We start from the raw sequence: 18,530 nt of genomic DNA, 5'->3' as shown, positions 1-18,530 counted from the left end.
TTTGCTATGCCTCCGTCCCTGTGATGGCGTCCAAAATGTGGATGTTTCTGTGAGAAGGATGTCTGTGCCTGGATGTTTCTGTGAGAAGGACATCCATGCCTGCTATGCCTCCAACACCCCTTTATTTATTTTGATTTTGGATCACAAGTAGCAGCAGTGGGATTTGAACCAGCCACCTCTGGATTACAAGACCAGTGCTGGAACCACTAGGCCATGCCTCCATTCCTCCACTCCAGTCCCTTGAAATTTGGCCATCCCTGGGGGGGGGCAGTGCAGGACGTCCAAAATGTTTGAAAGAAGGACGTCCATGCCTTCGCTATGCCTCCGCTGACACACACTCCCTCCCCCTAGGGACCTGCATACTGCTGCGATGGATCCGAGTATGATATTTGAGGCTGGCAAAAAAAGTTTTTAAAGTTGTTTTTTTTCAGGGTGGGAGGGGGTTAGTCACCACTGGGAGAGTCAGGGGAGGTCATCCCCGATTCCCTCCGGTGGTCAACTGGTCAGTTCGGGCACCTTTTTGAGGCTTGGTCGTAAGAAAAAATAGACCAAGTAAAGTCGCCCAAGTGCTCGTCAGGTATGCCCTTCTGTTTCCATTATCGCTCGAGGACGCCCATCTGTTAGGCACGCCCCAGTCCCCCTCCGACACCCCCCCCCCCGGGAACTTTGGTCGTCCCGCGACGGGAAGCAGTTGGGGACGCCCAAAATCGGCTTTCGATTATGCCGATTTGGGCGACCCTTAGAGAAGGACTCCCATCTCCTGATTTGTGTCGAAAGAGGGGCACCCTTCTCTTTTGAAAATAAGCCTGATAATGTTGCAAAGCAAGTTTTGACCAAATTAGTAATTTTTTGTTCAAAGGAGAGTTTACAATCTAGAACAATTCCCAGATATTTGGTCAGTCACTGTTACAGGTGAACCAAAAGAACAAGAACAAGAGGTGGTTTAGGGTGAAGACCCGTAAGCCAACAAGCTATGTATTTTGAAGGTTTTTAGACCAAATGGTTCATAGAAAGCCAAGAGACAACTAGAGATAGACAGTGATTTAATGGAGTTATATCCAAGTTTAGTGGAGAAGTGTAAAAAATGTGTAAGACATATATTGTATGTTCTGCATGTTTGAATCTTAAATTGCCTTCAAACTACTCCTGAACACTGGATGTCTATGTCTTTTTTCAGTGAGTGATATTAGATAAAAGAGCTGAGAATAGCAGGCCATGATGTAGGGCCAGTACTTGAATCCATCCTCAAAATAATTCTACATTTTAGCAGATGCTTCAATTTTACCTTACACTTTAGACCACAATTGTTAGATCATAGGAAGAAGCTAAAACAAATATTTGGAGTTTTCAATATTCTCATATCCTCTCCTGCATCTCATCTCATTTCATACCATTGTTGGAGGTTCACTTGTGCTTGTTGTTTTAGGGGCCATTTTACTAAGCTGCATAAGTGTCTACATGCACCCAACATGCACCATAATGGAGTTACCGCCTGACTACTGCGTGGCTCTTATGGTAATTTCATTTTTGGCACGCCTGAAAAATATTTTTGGGCGAGCGTAATGGACGTGCGCCAAGTGGCATTTGGCACTTGTAGATCATTACCACGGGAGTCTTTACCGCTAGGTCAATGGCTGGTGGTAAGGTCTCCGACCCAAAATGGACGCGCGGCAATTTTCATTTTGCCACATGTCCGTTCTCTGAAAAAAATTTTAAAAAGGCCTTTTTTACAGGCGCACTAAAAAATTGGATCAGTGCGCACACAAAACATGCGCCTACACTACCACAAGCCATTTTTCAGTGTGCCTTTGTAAAAGGACCCTGAGTGTCTGCTACATGTCATAGAATGTTTGAGAATGGATAACCAAAGTATCCTACTGCAATCTGGTCATGTTTTATCAATTCTGTTATTCTCTACTGTCAGTAATATTGCATGCTAATTAAATCCTATGAGAGTTTCTTCTCTGGGCAGTGGTCCCACTTGCTTTTTGTTTCTTATCAGAACCACTCTGCTTCATTTTGCATTTCTTTACAGCAATAGAATCCACACAAATTCTTTGAGAGCAAAGGAGTGTCAGAAATCTCCTAAATTAGAAAACTGTAAGCTCTTTACAAGTAAAACAATCAAGAGTTTAGGAAGAATTACAATAATTATCTTGTTCAAAGCACTGCAATACATAGTAAGAAAGTTTCAAAGGTGTTTTTGAGGGTGTTAATTTAAAATGAAAGTCAAAGTTTTGTCTTTTGTAAGAAGGTATTTGTTGTACTTTCAGATTTATTACTATGCAGATGCACAGACAACCCATACTACATATCCGGAAGGGCTAGAGGTCTTGCAGTTTCCGAATAATCAGATAGGTAAGTGATTTCACAGTCAATATTCAGGGGATCTTTTACTAAGGTGCTCTAGCGTCTTTAGCTTGCACTAAAAATCAGCTGACGCTAAACACTGAGGCACCCTATTGGGTGTCTCACTAGCACCAGCTGATTTTTAGCATGAATTAGAAATGTTAGAGCTCCTTAGTAAAAGACCCCCTCAGTTTGCCAAGTCCCATTATCCTTTATTTAATGTGTGGTAATCCCTTCCGCAAAGAGCATAAAAGTAAATTTTCAGTAGAGAATCTTAACTGGCAATGTATAAACAAACTTAGGTTCCCAGTATACATGTGTTTGATGATCAGCTTTTTGTGTTGCTTATAGAGGGTTAAACTGTGGCATGAATTATGTTCATAAGTAACATATTGACATCATTTCAAAAATGCCCCTACAGTGTCTGTATTTTATGTGATTAAAAGTAAATCCCATAGTTTCTGGCAGCTAAAAAATCCACTTAGGTGGATGTGGCTGACTTAGATGGGACTCCAGAGCTAGTCAAGACTTTAGGAGATCTACACTGAATTTTTAGATGTTCCCTTTGTGGGTTAGATTCGGGAAGGCAACTATTTAGAAAGTTCGAGCCCTTTGGAGTGATCTTCCAGATATTAACTATGCTAAAGAATCTTTGAAAAAGTTTAAGATTTTGTTAAAGACTTTTTTGTTGTTGTTGTTAAAACATTTGTACAAGGCTTGGTGAGGGAAGAGGAGCTTCTTTTGGTGCCTGTAGGATGTTAAAATTGTTTTGTTTAGGGGGAGGAAATGACATCCACTTGGATGGACAGTGGATCTGTATGCTCCATTCAAACAGCTGTTAAGTTCCATTAATCTCCTTCCATCTTTCAAAATCGGTGTGAAACGTAGCAGAGATTTCCATGGACAGTCAGCCAAATGGTGTGGAAAACTGCGAATATCAAAGATTACACCTGTGCTGGCAGCAGAGGAGAAAGCCACAAGGAGGCAGTCACTTGTATGAACAATAATGCCAAAGAAAGTGGGCAGGAGGCAGCCAACTCAATTGGTGGTCATCTCCGACTAACGAGAGAGGAGCAGGCGGTGTTTAGGGGGAAATACGCAAACTCTTTAGTTCAAGCAGGCTGGATGAAATAACAGAGGATTTTCATGGTCTAAGGCAGCTGATCCACAGTTTACAAACTGCTAATAAAGTTTGGAACTGAAAATTAAGGATTTAACGAATCACTCCAGAAGAAGCAATTTGCACTTACATGGAGTCCCCAACACTGAAATATGCAAGAACTGTGTGGAGATAGCAAAAGCAATCTACAATGCAGTGCTTGATAGAAAAAACCCAGAGAGGGACACAATTGAAATTAAACTGGATTGAGCACATAGGTCTCTGGGGCCGAGTGTTAATAACCTCCCCAGGGATATTATCATGTGCTTGCATGACTATACAGTCAAGGAGAAAATTGTTGGCAGTATATGCTTTTTAGACCATTTTGAATGGGGCGCATAGCTACGCTCAAGCCATGCTTCAGAAGCATCAAACTTATATAGGTGTTAAGGAATGTCTGATGAAGGTTCAAATGGATTTACTTGGCAGGCCTCCAGACCCAGAACACCCAGACCCAATCCTGTTGACCAGGTACAGTATTTTTATTTAAAAACATATTCTAACCTACAGGGTTATATTAGTAAACATTGTTTTCCGTATTATCCAACTTTTCACTTACCTGACAATGGCCCGGTCCTGTTTGCATCCACTGCTTATTTCTAGGATAAGCAGCATAAAATTTTTACTCTTTTGGGGTTGGCCACTGTTAGAAGCAGGATACTGGGCATGATGGACCTTTGGTCTGTCCCAGTATGGCAAGGCTTATGCTTATGGATAATCGAGACTACTGTATTTAGGAGTGCAGCTACCAGTCTAAAAGAAATATATTATAAAAAGTACAATACTTTATGGAGATCAATGGAACAGGATTTAATTAAGTGGGAGTTGCTCCATCTGTCCTAGCTGAGGAGAATTTCCTTGGTAAAGATAATGATCCTACCCGAGCTATTATACCTAATCTTGACCTTGCCAGTGATGATGACTATCTCACGAGTATAGCTACTTCAAAGGAACCTTTTTAGTTTTATCTGGAGACGAAGGTCAACTAAAGTGGGACAGGAGATACTACATAGTAGCAGAGAATACAGTGGCTTGGGAGTCCCTAATTTGTGGCAGTACTATAAAGCAGTACAGGTCCGAAAGGTTTTGAAATGGAAGCAGGAAACATCTAAAAGGTTGTAGGTGCACTTTCAACAAACATTCTTAAGAGGTATCCCTATCTGTGGGCGTAGCTTTATGTCAAAGGATATATGATACGAGGTCAAGCCTGTCCACCCATTTACGGTATTTGCATTACAGATTTGGGAAGGAGTGCAAGATCCCTTGAGGCAATACTCAGGACTTATGCTTGTTAGAGGTAATAAGGAATATGCAAATGGGATGGACGGACCCTCATATAGGTTGTGGGTAAATAAGGGATTGGGCAGCATTGGGTAGTTTATAAGAGAGGATGACACCTTTATTGATTTTGGAACTCTATAAAGTATAGGATGGCCACAAGGGACTGGTATTGCTATCTGCAGCTCTAGAATTTTTAGATAGTTCGAATATAAATTTAGAAAGTATAAATAAATAGCTCTGATGAATCCTTGCTATATAATGTTGATAAGAGGCTAAGGGTGCAGGTTTTACTATTTGAGAAATTATTTACACATTTAAGGGAACCAGGGGAGCACTATCAAATTTATATGCCTTTCTTAGGGGGCAATGCGAGGTTAAAATGGGATATATGAAAGTATGGGAGACAGATCCGGGTCAAGAGTTCAGTGTAAAGCTATGGTACATAGGAGCTTATGGAAAACCTCAGTTTCATCCCAACTGTTAGAGAGTTGTTACAAGATTTTATGTAGAACTTACATTACACCTCTCAGTTTGAGAAAGTAGTATCACATGGGACAAGGGATCTATGGAATATATTTTATTATTTTTTAAAATTTATACAGATTCAATAATACATCACTTCAAAAAATATCCATGATAAGCAATCAAAAATCAATTTCCATATAACTAAATAACAAAAAGGAAAATATTACAAACATTCATCCACAATAATGAGGAAAAGAATCCCAAAATTAAAGCTAAGCAGGGAAATAATACATATATCCCCTTCCCTCTTATCAGCCCACTCTTATAGTGAAAGCATATATACCCGAGAATCAAACGTGGGATGAACCTCTTCTTTAGCTTCAAGAAATTCCCTAATCTGTTTTGGATCAAAAACAAAACTGACATTCTAAAACAAAAAATTCAAAAGATCTGCTTAGAGCAATGATAATAGAAACTAAACAAAAAGAGCTCTAAGTAGCTCTATAGAGTGACCACATTAACGTCCATATAACAATTAAATTTAAATAAAGAGGCCTCAATAGCCCAGGGTACCAACTCAGTGGACACACCTGATATAGCTTTTATCACAGGCCCACAATTCTCTGAAAAAAACCTACAGAGTAAAATACTTAAGATAATCTGTAGTAAAAAACAGAGAAATTGTGTTCAAAAATGTTCATATATTGGACAAAGTTAATAATGTCGTCAACAATATAGAGACATGGAGATGGCAACTGTAGAACGGAAGGGGAAAAAAACCCAAATAACTAAACGAGAAGAGCCAGTAGCAAAGAGTCACTTCAGTAACAGTTGGAGTACTTAGCTTCAAATCCCAAGACAAAATTATCGGGAGACGCCTCCATATACAAAGAACAAGCTTATCTGTCTCTAAATCCACAGCTTTTCTCGTTTTTCCCTCTCCTCGACAGCCATAGAATTCATGCTGTTTCGTTCCTTCTTCAGGAGGAATTATGACATCTTCCGTATCGTGCAATTTCTCAAGCAAAACTGACGGCTATTTATATAGGTAGACCGGAAGCATAATAAAGATGACATCATTTCCTTAAAGGAAACAACCAATATTCCAGATACATCAAAAATCTCCAAAATAATTAGTAAAAAGCTTCCCATTCAATAGGGCCATTAAGGCCATCAGGAAATACAGTATGTAATCGAAAAATCCATCTTTGTTCTTTTTGATGTAAGGATCTTGAAATCACCCATCTTCCATTGTCCGGGATATGCTCAATAACAACACATCGCAGTTGGCCAAAGTATGTTCTTGAATGCAATGCTTGACCAAAGGCATATGAAGTTTTTTGTTAACCATGCAAGATTTATGTTCAATAAGTCGTGTTTTTAGCATACGTTTCGTTTGACTCTATATCTAAGTCCGCATGGGCACGTGATAAGATAGATAACCCCTTTGGTAGTACAGGTAGTAGTACATCTTAATTGGATGGATCTGTTGTTAGTGTTATCCCAAATTTGATTAGTCTCTAGCATAATATCACACATGGTGCATCTCCCGCATTTTCTATGACCATAATTATCAAGATTTTTATATGTCCATACATCAGAGCGGCATAGTAAATCAGATAAATTAGCCCCTCTCGAATACGATACCATACATTTATGATTGGAAAAAACAGTATGTGTAGACAGAATATTCCAATGTTTGTAGATAATTTGGCAATCTGAGGGGACATAGAAGAATATTGCATAATGCAGGGGATAATCCTCACTTGATTTGTGTTGTTTAGATTCTAAAAGAAATCACGATGATTAAAAAGAGCACATTTATATGCGTGTTTAATCATCTTTTGGGATAACCTCTATCCATTAATTTCTTAAGGTGTTGAGCCGAACATGATATTTCTGAATAGAATCACAAATTCTTCTGTACCGCAGAAATTGAGCAAACGGTAAATTGTTACGATCAGTAGCTTTAGTATAAAGATCAGTCTCTAATGTCCCATTATTTAAAGAAACCAAAACATCTAGAAAATTAATTTCTCGATGGTGGAAATTACATTGAAATTTAATCGTAGGATGACAAGAATTTAATTCAGATACAAAATGATTTAAACTATCTTCGTCTGCATTCCAGATGACAAAAATGTCATCTATATATCGCCACCAACACAACACTTGTTTAAATGATGTTAGTTTATAGATTTATTGTTCCTCAAAATGAGACATAAAAAGATTAGCCACAGCAGGGGCAAATGCAGCTCCCATGAAAGTTGAATATAGAAGTCACGATCAAAAATAAAATAGTTATTACACAAGGCAATTCGAAGTAATTGAGACAAAAATTCCGTAGGGACAGTAATAGGTTTAGGGCGTGCTTCTAAAAGATCTTCCAAAATCATGATGGCTTCATTTTGAGGTATAGACAAGGACATTTCAAAGTAAAATTATTGGGGTGGAGAGCCGGGAATTCCTGGTGTCTCTTTTGAGAAACCCTAGAAAGATCAGGAAAAATTCAAATTTTAGATCCAAAAAGCTCATTATTAAATTGTATAAAATAAAGATGTAGAATATTGTTGCAGTCTTTCTCAAGCACAAAAGTAACAATCATAATAGTTCTTTGAGTTACAACTTCCAGAGAAGATTCCAAAAACCCAGTGATGTCAAACTTGGACTAGCCAGGATGTTCTTGGCCTACAGGCTGTACATATAAATGATTAGAATACTGGCATGTAAGCACATATGTGTACACATTTGCATGTAAATGCCAAATATGTACTTAAGCGCTATTCTATGAAGATGCACATATCTTACATAGTATGAATTTGACAGGTGAGTATACGCATAAATGGAGTCTGGATGTGGTCACATGACAAAGCAAGGAAGAACTGACTCCACAGTTCTCAGCACACAAAAAGGACACAGTGGAGAAGTGGCCTAATGGTTAGTGTACCGGTTTGCAGACCTGGGGAACTGGGCTCAATTCCCACTGCTGTCTGATGGTCAGCAGTGAGTTGAGATTCTTGGGAACCAGGTTCAGTTCCCTCTGCAGTTCTGTGTGACCCTAGGCAAGGTCACTTAACCCTCTGTTGCCCCAGGTACAACAGTAGACTGTGAGCCCACTAGGGACAGACCCAGTACCTGTAAAATAAAGGCAGCCGCCAATTGTGTACAGACTTGACATAGGCTGTGTTTTGGTTATGTGGTGGTATCAGCAGTCTGACATCATCCGGAAGTGTAGTATATAAAACAACTGATGTATTCTGCTGTATCCAACACACCAAAAGTTCATTTTGCTGTGTTCTTTTTGTGGGTGGCATGGAACTCACATTTACACATGTAACTTGGCGTAAGTGCTTATGCCTAACTGCTATGCAAGTATCCTAAAAGAGAAAGTAGGCACCTATGTCCTTTATAGAACAGATTCCTATTAGATACCTTAATGACTTTGCTTTGTTCATAGAAAAACACCACCCTGATGGTACCAAAGAAATTGTGTTTCCAGATGGAACAGTAAAACATCTGTATGAAGATGGGCATGAAGAGACCACTTTTCCAGATGGTACTATTGTTAAAGTAGAAAAGTAAGTGCTGCTTAAATTGTAATAAGTAGACAATAATTAGTGAGTCCCTTAGCAATTTTGGATATGATTTTTTTCCACAAAAGCAACCAGCAAAAGAGGATCATAATTTTCTGGCTAAAGTGCAATTGGTTTCATGAACTTCAACAGAATATAATCTTCTTGTGGGTGAGATTATGGCACAATTTTTGATCACCTAAAAACACCTGGCCAAGCATTTTTTTTTTTAATTTAATTATTATTATAATTTCAGATTTTTACAAGTCAAATACACTTGTTAAAAAATACAGAGAGAAACAAATAACAGGGAAAAAACATTCTTGGATTTACCATCAATCCAGAACTGAAAATAACACTCTTCCTTAGACCTCTATTTAGGAATAGGAGGGGGGGGGGGGGGGGGTTGTAACGCATACAAAGGAGAAATTTACCACTATGTTTGAATAAGCCAAGCGTTTTTGAGAAAAAATATCGCTGGACGTGATAATATAAAATTATACTGTAGGGGGAAAATGCTGTTCTAAGAACATAAGTTAATTGCCATTATTTGAGGTTGTGAAGGAATTTTTTTCACAGTGCTAACAAATGATATCACTTCCCGTTTGTTTTCTACACAAAAATGCCTGCTAGGGATTGAGTGCTTTCCAGTCTTTTTGTAGCTGTGATCCCATGACTGTGGTCAAATAAAATTGTGTGATCTTGGGAGATGCAGAATAATGATTCACCTAGTTTGTGACACCAGTGGTAGGTTGTGTTGTTTTTTTTTTTTTTGTCCCATTTGTCATCCTGTCCCACAATTTGGGAAGCTCTGAATTAGAAAAAGTGTGGACTTCCTATTTTCTTCCAACAAAGAATTATTGTGTCTATTTTTAAAGCATCCCCAACAAGTAAATAGCAGCATTTACATGTGTAGATCTAATACATGTATAATAACATTTTAGAAAGCCAGTATTATACATGGAGATCCAGCCACATAGAGCTTTCAAGAGAGGGTGGTTTGGGTGGGGCTTGGGTTGGACAAAAATCTACCACACATATTTCCCATTCACAAAGGGAATACATAGGTATATTCTGTTGGGTCTCAGAACCACACACAGATTACATGAGGGCTTACTGTCGACAGTGATTCTTCTTAATCCTCTGTTGTTTAGTCTGCATGGACTAGAGGGAGGAATTTCTCCAGGGGTGAGGGAGTAAGTACTTTTGCATGACCTAACAAAGGGTTTTGGACAACAGTCATGATTTTATAGTGTGGGTCTTTGATACAGATCAGGTAGTTTACATAATGCCAAATTTAAGTCTATAAAGAAAAAATTATTACCTTCACTTTTAACTTTTTATATTTAAATAATTTTTATTAGGAAGACATGAACACAAACAGCTACAAAAGTAACCTAGTTCTGTTTTCTTTGTCATTGGGGTATTAGAGTGGGGGGTGGGGAGGAAGGTATGCTGTTACCATATTTCATTTTTGTAAATTGCCTTTGTGTATACTATGTGATACGCTTCTAATGTGTTGGGATCTGTTGTTTAAAAAAAACAATTTCTATAAAAATTGATACAAAAAAAATCTCCAAGGATAATATGCAGTCTCTCCCAAAAGGACAGATAGCTGTAATAACCTGATGTTCCAATACTAGACATGCCTTGAACATCTTCCTACTTTTACTATAATATCAAATAACACCTTCCCTCCATCCCCCCTCCGTTTCACTCCTACCTATACTCCTGGGATGCCGCCCCAGTTTAAACCATCAATCAGAGATTATCTAAACAGTTCCATAAATACACTATAGGAAGTTCAAGATCTGACTGCATGCCATGGGAGTGAAGGTGACCCAAGAAGTGTTCGCAGATCTGTTGAAATGCCACCCCTTTCACTGAGGCAATGTCTGTGATTCCATACCCTCTCCATACTGAGCAGATGTATCATTTGAATGAGCCACAATGCTAGCGATGGTGCTTCACTTAACCAGAGGAGCATATTACATTAGGATAGCTTTACCTAAAAATCCTTTTCATTCTTTTGGAAAAGGGAAAGGAATGTTATATTCTCCAAACAAGTCAAGTGAGCTATACGAGGCAAGACCAAAACATGTGGCCCAGATGAGCATCTGAAGCTTGCACTTGGGGCATCTGTCATGTTGCTGTACGGAAGCTGCATGAGGTCTTTGAGGTGATATGTAGAGTCGCATTTATACTTATACTGCAGTTCCCACAAATATATGTTCTCCAAAAACCCACGGAGCTGTTTCAGACATCTGGAAAAAGTCTTCTGTGATGTCCTTATGTAACTCCTCTGACCAATGAGTTGGAGGTGCTGCTTCCTGAAGTGCCACATAATGAGCTAGAAAACCCAGTGTATACATTGTAGCAAGCTTTTCCCACACCTCCTCATTCAAATGTTCTTTCGGTAGTCCACAAACATAATGCTTCAACTGCCACAAGCATACATATTGTCTCTTGCCAAATTATACTCTGCTTGCAACGCCACAAAATCTTTCATCGGTCCATCGTCCTTTACCATATGACATAGATAACCAGAGCTTTTTTTGAGGGGTACTTGGGGGTACTGAAGTACTGGCACCTTTTCCAATGGTCTTCTAAAATTGACCCATGGTCCCCATGTTTTAATGAAAGAGTTCAGGCTCTTCACACCAATCTGCTTGTCATAGATTCTGTGACTGATTGCAGGGGGCCTGGCTATGTGGGTGGGTCCCTCAGTGATCCACCTCCACCCCTGAAGGGGTGGCCTGGCATTTGAGTACCGGCACCTTTTTCACTAGAAAAAAGCACTGTAGATAACAGATGCCTTTTGCATCCCGGTCCAAAACACTGTGTTTTCACTTCTTGGTAGAAACTCTGGATTATGATGAATGTCAAGGAATGGTGACACTGTTGATGAAATTTTAAGATTGCTGCATATCTATCACCACATGTCATGTAAAGGCCAGAGAAGCAGGAAGCCCTTTAATACCAATGGTAATTTTCCTGTTGGAGTTGTAGGGACACACTAAAATGAAGTCTGGGCTTTAACTTTACCTCTTCTGATGTCATACAAAATTCCATTGTGCCCACTACATCAATCATTAATATGGTACATATGACTCAATAACATCCTATGCCTCACATTAGGCTGGATGGCTCTGTGGATAGTCAGTCTGGGCTTTTGTCTTTCCACATATAATTTTGTAACAAACTTATGGAAATGCTTTTCATTCCCTACCTTTTAGATATAAGGAGAACATTTGAACATTATTTAGCCAACAAGGTAGGACAATCATATTGAAAGATATATACTCCTTATCAGGGAGAAGGGGGCAAGATTGCCACAACAATGCCAAGCTTATGTTGAGTCTCTTGCAATAGGAGGGACAAATTTAGCTTGTAACGTTCTGTCAAATCTGTGTAATGATGGTACCCAAATACTTAAGGGATTGTGTCTACCCAACTGACAAATGCTCCTTCCAATTTGTCTTAACATTAGAAAGTACTGGGAGTGCTTTAGATTTTTGCAAGTTTTAGCAAAAGTCCGACTGTCTACCCTAGTCCTCAATCAAGTTCAATAAATAAATAATGAAGAAGACGGAATTTGTCAATATCAATAATAGGTCTTCAGAAAATGCTAATATCTTAACTATTTTGTCCCCTAATAGCACTCCCTCTACCCCTCCTGAACCACATACATAACAAAGGTTTCAAAGATATTAAGAAGAGCAAGGAGGACAGAGGGCAACCCTTTCTGGTTCCTACTTCAGTAGGAAAGGAGGCGTCCATACTTTGTTGACTATTAAGAGGCCTTCCGCCTCATAAGAGAGAGTCTGGAATAGCATCTAAATACCAATCCGATAGTCGTAGAGTTGAAAACAAGAACTCCCATTAGACTTTACCGAAGGTCTTCTCCATGTTCAAGCTGGCCAGCAGAGAAGGCTCCCTGTGCTGCTGGCAGTGGGACATAGCCAATAACACCTTTCTGATATTGCAGGCCGACTGCTGGGCCTTCACAAAAACCAACCTGATCATCTCCAATAATATCAGGCAAATATGTTGACAGTCAATCAGCCAAAACTCGGAGAGGAGTTTAAGATAAACATTTATTACAGAGATGAGCCAATAAGATAATTTCTTATTGTTCTGTGAACTTCTCTAATTTGATAATTTTAAGGGTGATCTTAATTTACACCTGGAATAGCACTCTGATCCTCATGTGTACAATTTACAATGTATTTAGAGTCTTTAAATTTGATTTTAGATTCTGAGATGGTACACATGAGCTCAAACGGCCTACCCCAACAACCCCACGTAAACTCTTCACCCAGCACCACAGTATGACTATAATCGTACTGGACAACACGCAATCTTCATCCCTTCCGACCCTTCCACTTATAACTCATACGATCACTTTACAACCTTGTATCTGTTATCAACCGACTGGGCAAACGCCTTTGACAGTACTATGCAAGCCACATTGAGCCTGCAAATAGATGGGAAATGTGAGGTACAAATGCAATAATAAATAAATGAGAGAGGCCACAAATTAGATTTCTCTTTTGGCTCTGAAATTCCATTGCTCCAGCATTTTCTATTTCACCTGATTACAAACCCCTCCTTGCTCCAACTGACACACTTGCCTTCTGGTGGCAGTCCAAGATTGTTTCACTTCATGCAGCCCTTCTCCTTGCATTCCTTACATCCCTTCCCCCTCACTTTCTGGCCCCTCCTGACTCTTCCCACCCTCCCTTCTGCATCTTAGTCTTGGTCCTCCTTCAATCTGCCTACCTCTTATTCCCTGTTAAAGACCATTTCCTTCCTTAACCCTTCTCACCAATGCCTCTCACAAGACGACGTTCCTCATCTTTTGCCTTTGGTTTCAATCTTCTCTTTCTGAGTTGCCTTCTGTCATGGCAGCATGCCCTCATCCTTTCCCCTTTAAAAAAAAACAAACAAACATCTTGACCCTTCCTCCCCTAACTTTTGCTCTTTTTCTCATATCCTTCCCTTTTCCATCTTAATTGGATGATCATGTTGAGTGTAGTAATGTTCTTCATTCTCTACCACAAGCTGGTTTCCACTTACATCACAGTACTGAAACTCTTCTTCTCTTGCTCTCTAACAACCTTATCCATGCCTCTGTCAATCAGCCTGCCTCAGTTGTCCTGATCTCACTTGATCTTTCATCTGCCTTTGATTTTTGTGGTACTATCGACCACATGGTGTTCCTAGCTACCTCTCCTGCTGGACTACCAACCAACCCTCTTGTATCTCAACACTGCTAAATATGAATCTATCCTATTCCCATGGTTCTACCGATTGAGTCTGTTCCTGTCCTCCCCCACCCCCCCACACCCCCCCCCCCCCCACCCCACCCCCCCACCAATGACTGGTACTTTGCTTCCTTTTCAAAGGATTCTATTTAAAATTCTGGGTGTCACCTTTGACACGTATCTGACATTCAAGCCACAGATCGACTCCATCCTCCACTTGTCTTTTTTTGCTCTCCATAGGGTTCACTCTGTTTGCCCCTTCTTGTGAGCTGCTCTTCTTTGCCCCCTCATTCTCGCACTTGTCATCTCACACTTTGATTATTGTAACTTCCTTTATGTTGGTCTTCTCCTTAGCTCTCTCAAATGTCTCCAGTTGGTGCAAACCACAAACTGTTAAATACTAAACAATGCCCACATTTCGATCGAGTCACCCTCTTTGCTCTGAACACTGGCTGCCTTTTTCTGCATGGATAATGTTTAAGATTCTCAATATGGTTTATAAATCCAGAGCTCCCTCTGCCCCAGTCTACCTTAAGAGACATCTCATCCCCTACACCCCACCTCTGTTGTCTCCACTCGGCAGACAATAACCTTTGAGTTCTACCCTCCCCGAACCAACTTCGTATCTCCACCTCCCGTCACATAGCTTTTCGAGATGCAGGTCCCAAACTTTGGAACAAATTACCATTGCGCATTAGGAACCAGCCCTCTCTCCCTGCTTTCAGACAAGCTCTGAAAGCTCACCCTTTCTCTGTCTCTGCAGCTTCTTGACTCTTTTCCTCAGTTTGGCTTTCACTTCTCTCTGTATTTTGGCCTCTCCTTTTCCTTACTTTGTTTATTTTATAATGTAAACCATTTAGCTGCCTATGTGTAGGCCTTCTGGCAGTATATCAAATGCTCGAAATAAATAAATGTAATTGCTGCATCTGCTGTATGTACCAGTTAATACATGTGCACATCTGCAAGTATGTTAGAAAAAGCTCTGTGTCAGCAGATCCTTTTCTAAAATACTGCTGAAATTGAGCAAATGCTGACTTAGATATTTCAAGTTCGATCTTTTATGTTCTATGTAAATTGGGCCTTCACATAACTATTTACAAGGAACTTTTTGATTTTTTTTTTTTGGGGGGGGGGGGGGGAGCTCCACCCCAACCCTTCTCAAGTTCTGCCCCCAACCCCACCCAAGCTGTGCCTCGGCTCTGCCACCAACTTTAGCATCTCTCCTTCCCTTCTCTTCCATCTCATAAACTTGCCTCCCTTCCCCCAATCTGTCTTTCACTACCTGTAACCTTGCTAATTTCTGTCCTTCTCCAAACACCACCACCACCGATCTTCCTTCCACATCTCCTGGGATATGTTTATTACCTTACCTCCTTTCCCCGATGTGGCAGCGCTCCAACCGGCATAAGTGGGAAGGCCTTGAGCATCTGCGCATGCTTAAGGCTTGCTGACGTCTGCCCTCTCCAAAACAGAAAGTTCAAAAGGGATAGGAGTCATCAGACCTTGATCATGTGCAGATGCTCAAGACCCCACACTTGCCAACCCTGATGCTTTTGGTGTTATGTCGGTTGGAATGTTGCCACACATGGGGATGGAGGTAAGGAAGGAAACAACTTCTGGGATGGAGGTGGAGATAGAGGAAAATTTTGAGGTGCCATGGATCTCCCATTCTGATGACTGACTATAACTATATACCCAGTAGTTTTGCCAGTGTACCACACTCTGCCATGATAACATGGGAAGGGCTGGAAAGTCCATCCTTTGCTACAGGATCCTTTGTTCCCCATAGAATAACTGCAGGATCAAACTAGAAACCATGGCAGTTGATTGTATAGCTGTCCAATAGTGGCTGAGTATCTGGATAGTTTCAGGGTAGTCTATAAGATTTTTCAGTGGACTAGTCCATAGAGTGCCACTAAAAATTCATAGATACGACCCAGATAGATGCACTCTCAGTGTTTCTGGAGAATCACATGCCTATAGCCATGCCCCTGTGCAACCGTAACCTGTTTGTGCATCTCCAACAGTGGTATCCAGTATGTTTTTAAAATTCTTTTTAATTTTCAGAAACGGAGATAAAACAGTGGTGTTCAGCAATGGCCAGAAGGAGATTCACACCGCACATTTTAAGAGGAGGGAGTACCCCGATGGCACTATAAAAACAGTATATTCAAATGGTCGTCAGGAAACTAAGTATTCCTCTGGACGGGTTCGGATAAAAGACCAAGAAGGCAATATTATCATTGACAATAAATAATTCCATTATCTGTTAGCTGCAAAGTGCCGTTCAAGCTGTATTTTATATCTCTATTATCGCTTTTGTGCAGTAGGCTGAAAAGGTTCTTTTTCCCACCTGCATCCACATTTTCTTAGCTAACCGTATCCTGATAGTTAAGAGATGCTTCAGTGATACTGGATTTCCCACCATCAGTCACTTAATAGGTAAAATATACTATATCAGTATGATGTATTATCTAGTCTGTAGTAAAGGGGAGACTAGTAAAGACAATTACTTAATGGTCAGTTTGGACCTTACTGGGCTTCTGGAGAAGTCTACTGATAAGAATGGCAGTAGAGCCATAACAGAACCATAATTAAATTCTGTATCCTTTTCACTTCAATGCTAAGTACTTTCTGTGGGCATAGTCAAATTTGTGTTTTATGAAACTTTTGCAGAGCAACAGAGAAGAGAAGGAAAAAATTTCTGGTGGTGCACCAGGAGACTGTTTCTATAGGTGTAGAAATGTTTTTTAACAATTGGCAAGAAAATTGTAATCTTATTTTTCTATAGGCCTGATATTCAAAAAAGAGCTGAGCACCTAAATTTATGCCCAAAATTAAGCCAAACTTGGGAGCCTAAGTTTTGAGCTGAAACTCCATCTTAAATTTAGGAGTTCAAAAGTTACATTTATATATTTAGGCCTGCTGTTCATTTCCATAGATTTATGAGCCTAATTTGAGTCTAGTGCTGAAAAAAATCATTGCTAAGCTCCTAACATTTTGCCCTCCTTAAATCTACCCCTGTTTCCAACTACTTTTATGCTCCTAAATGAGTTTAGTGAAATGTGAAATTTTGCTAGAACTAAGTGCCTTACTTTATATTGAAAAAAGTGTAGTTTAGGAGCATAACTCTCAAAGAGGCCAACAGACACTTAACGTGCAAGAAAGCGACAAGCAGGCCAATAATTCCTACATGTGGGTGAAGTGTCCCGTGTTGCCTGGTTTGGAGCTTGAAAAATGCTTTGTATAACTTTAAGAGCACGCACAGCGCTCCCACTGTGCATGTGCGAGAGTGCCTTCCCACCCACCGCGAGAGTGCAGAACTTCCAGTTCACTTTTTTCCGCAGTGAGGGGAGAATGTCATTTTCGTTAATCCTCGCAGCTCGATTTGAGAGAGATTTTTCCTGAGTGCTTCTTTTGTGCCTTCCTTTCTTCATTTTTTGCCTTGTTTTATTTTGGGTCTGTTTTTTATCCCTTACCCTTGTGGTTTTTGTTTCTTTTTGTCCTCTTTTTAAGAGTCCTTTATTTTTACCATGCTCGGTAGGCCACACTTAGGCCTGACCTCTGGTCAAGCTTGTCCCTATTCTTCTTTCTGGTGCTTTGCCCCTTTTTTCGGCACATCGAGTCTTTTGATTTAGCCATGACTGTTTTTCTTTCCTTGTCATCGAAGGTTCCCAGTGGCCTTAAGCTTTGCCGCGTTGGGCTGGCGATTGTCCCGGAAGAGCGAGTGGTAAGCCCACGTAGGGCTTACCGTCACTTTGTAAAAGGGCCCCCCAGTCGGCCAGAGAGGATCAGCGATAAAAGCTTTTTGGAGCCTGGTCTGAAGCCTCGACCTCAGCATCAGCATTGGCTTCTTCAGTATCAGTGTTGAGAGTTAGTTTGGCATCAGGTACAACAGTCCTCATGGCTGCTAGGCCCATAGATACAGGGAGTGACTGTGCGAGTGGGTTTCCACCTGCCTCAATGCCAGTTATTGTGTGGGCTCCCCGGGACCTGTTTGAACATGCATGCAATTAATATTATTTGCTAATCAGTTGGAACACTGTATTACTTTGTCTAACTATATATTGGTTTATTTTGATTGTGTATGTTGATTCTGTTACCTACCTAGTTGTAGGCAGGTAGAAAATTTTAAATAAATAAATAAATTAAATAATAAACAAATAATCTCCGACCGGTGGGTCCTTCAAATAGTCCGTTTCGATTATGCCTTACATTGGCAACAGAGACCTCCATATTGCCTACCAAGAGCAAATCATTTCATCTCTCAGCACAAGCAGGTACTTGCAGAGGAACTCTCTGCCCTTTTGAAGGCCCATGCGGTCGAGCCCATTCCACCAGGGAAAGAAGAAAAGAGATTCTAATCCAGGTACTTCCTTTTGCAAAAGAGATGGGGGGGGGGGGGGGGGGGGGAGGATGCATCCTTTCCTAGACCTA

General features: G+C 40.3%; 1 long non-coding RNA gene across 1 annotated transcript; it reads left to right on the top strand.

The window, feature by feature from the left end:
• Positions 1 to 2,272: 2,272 nt before the first annotated feature.
• On the top strand, positions 2,273 to 18,090 carry LOC115464855. Its single transcript, XR_003941279.1, has 3 exons — positions 2,273 to 2,358; positions 8,712 to 8,832; positions 16,161 to 18,090. It is a non-coding gene; the product is annotated as an uncharacterized LOC115464855 (long non-coding RNA).
• The last annotated feature ends 440 nt before the right edge of the window (positions 18,091 to 18,530 follow it).

This window comes from Microcaecilia unicolor, chromosome 3, assembly GCF_901765095.1.
Source record: "Microcaecilia unicolor chromosome 3, aMicUni1.1, whole genome shotgun sequence".
In the NCBI taxonomy this organism is placed as follows: Eukaryota; Metazoa; Chordata; class Amphibia; order Gymnophiona; family Siphonopidae; genus Microcaecilia; species Microcaecilia unicolor.
This window is presented reverse-complemented; position numbering and strand designations above follow the sequence as displayed.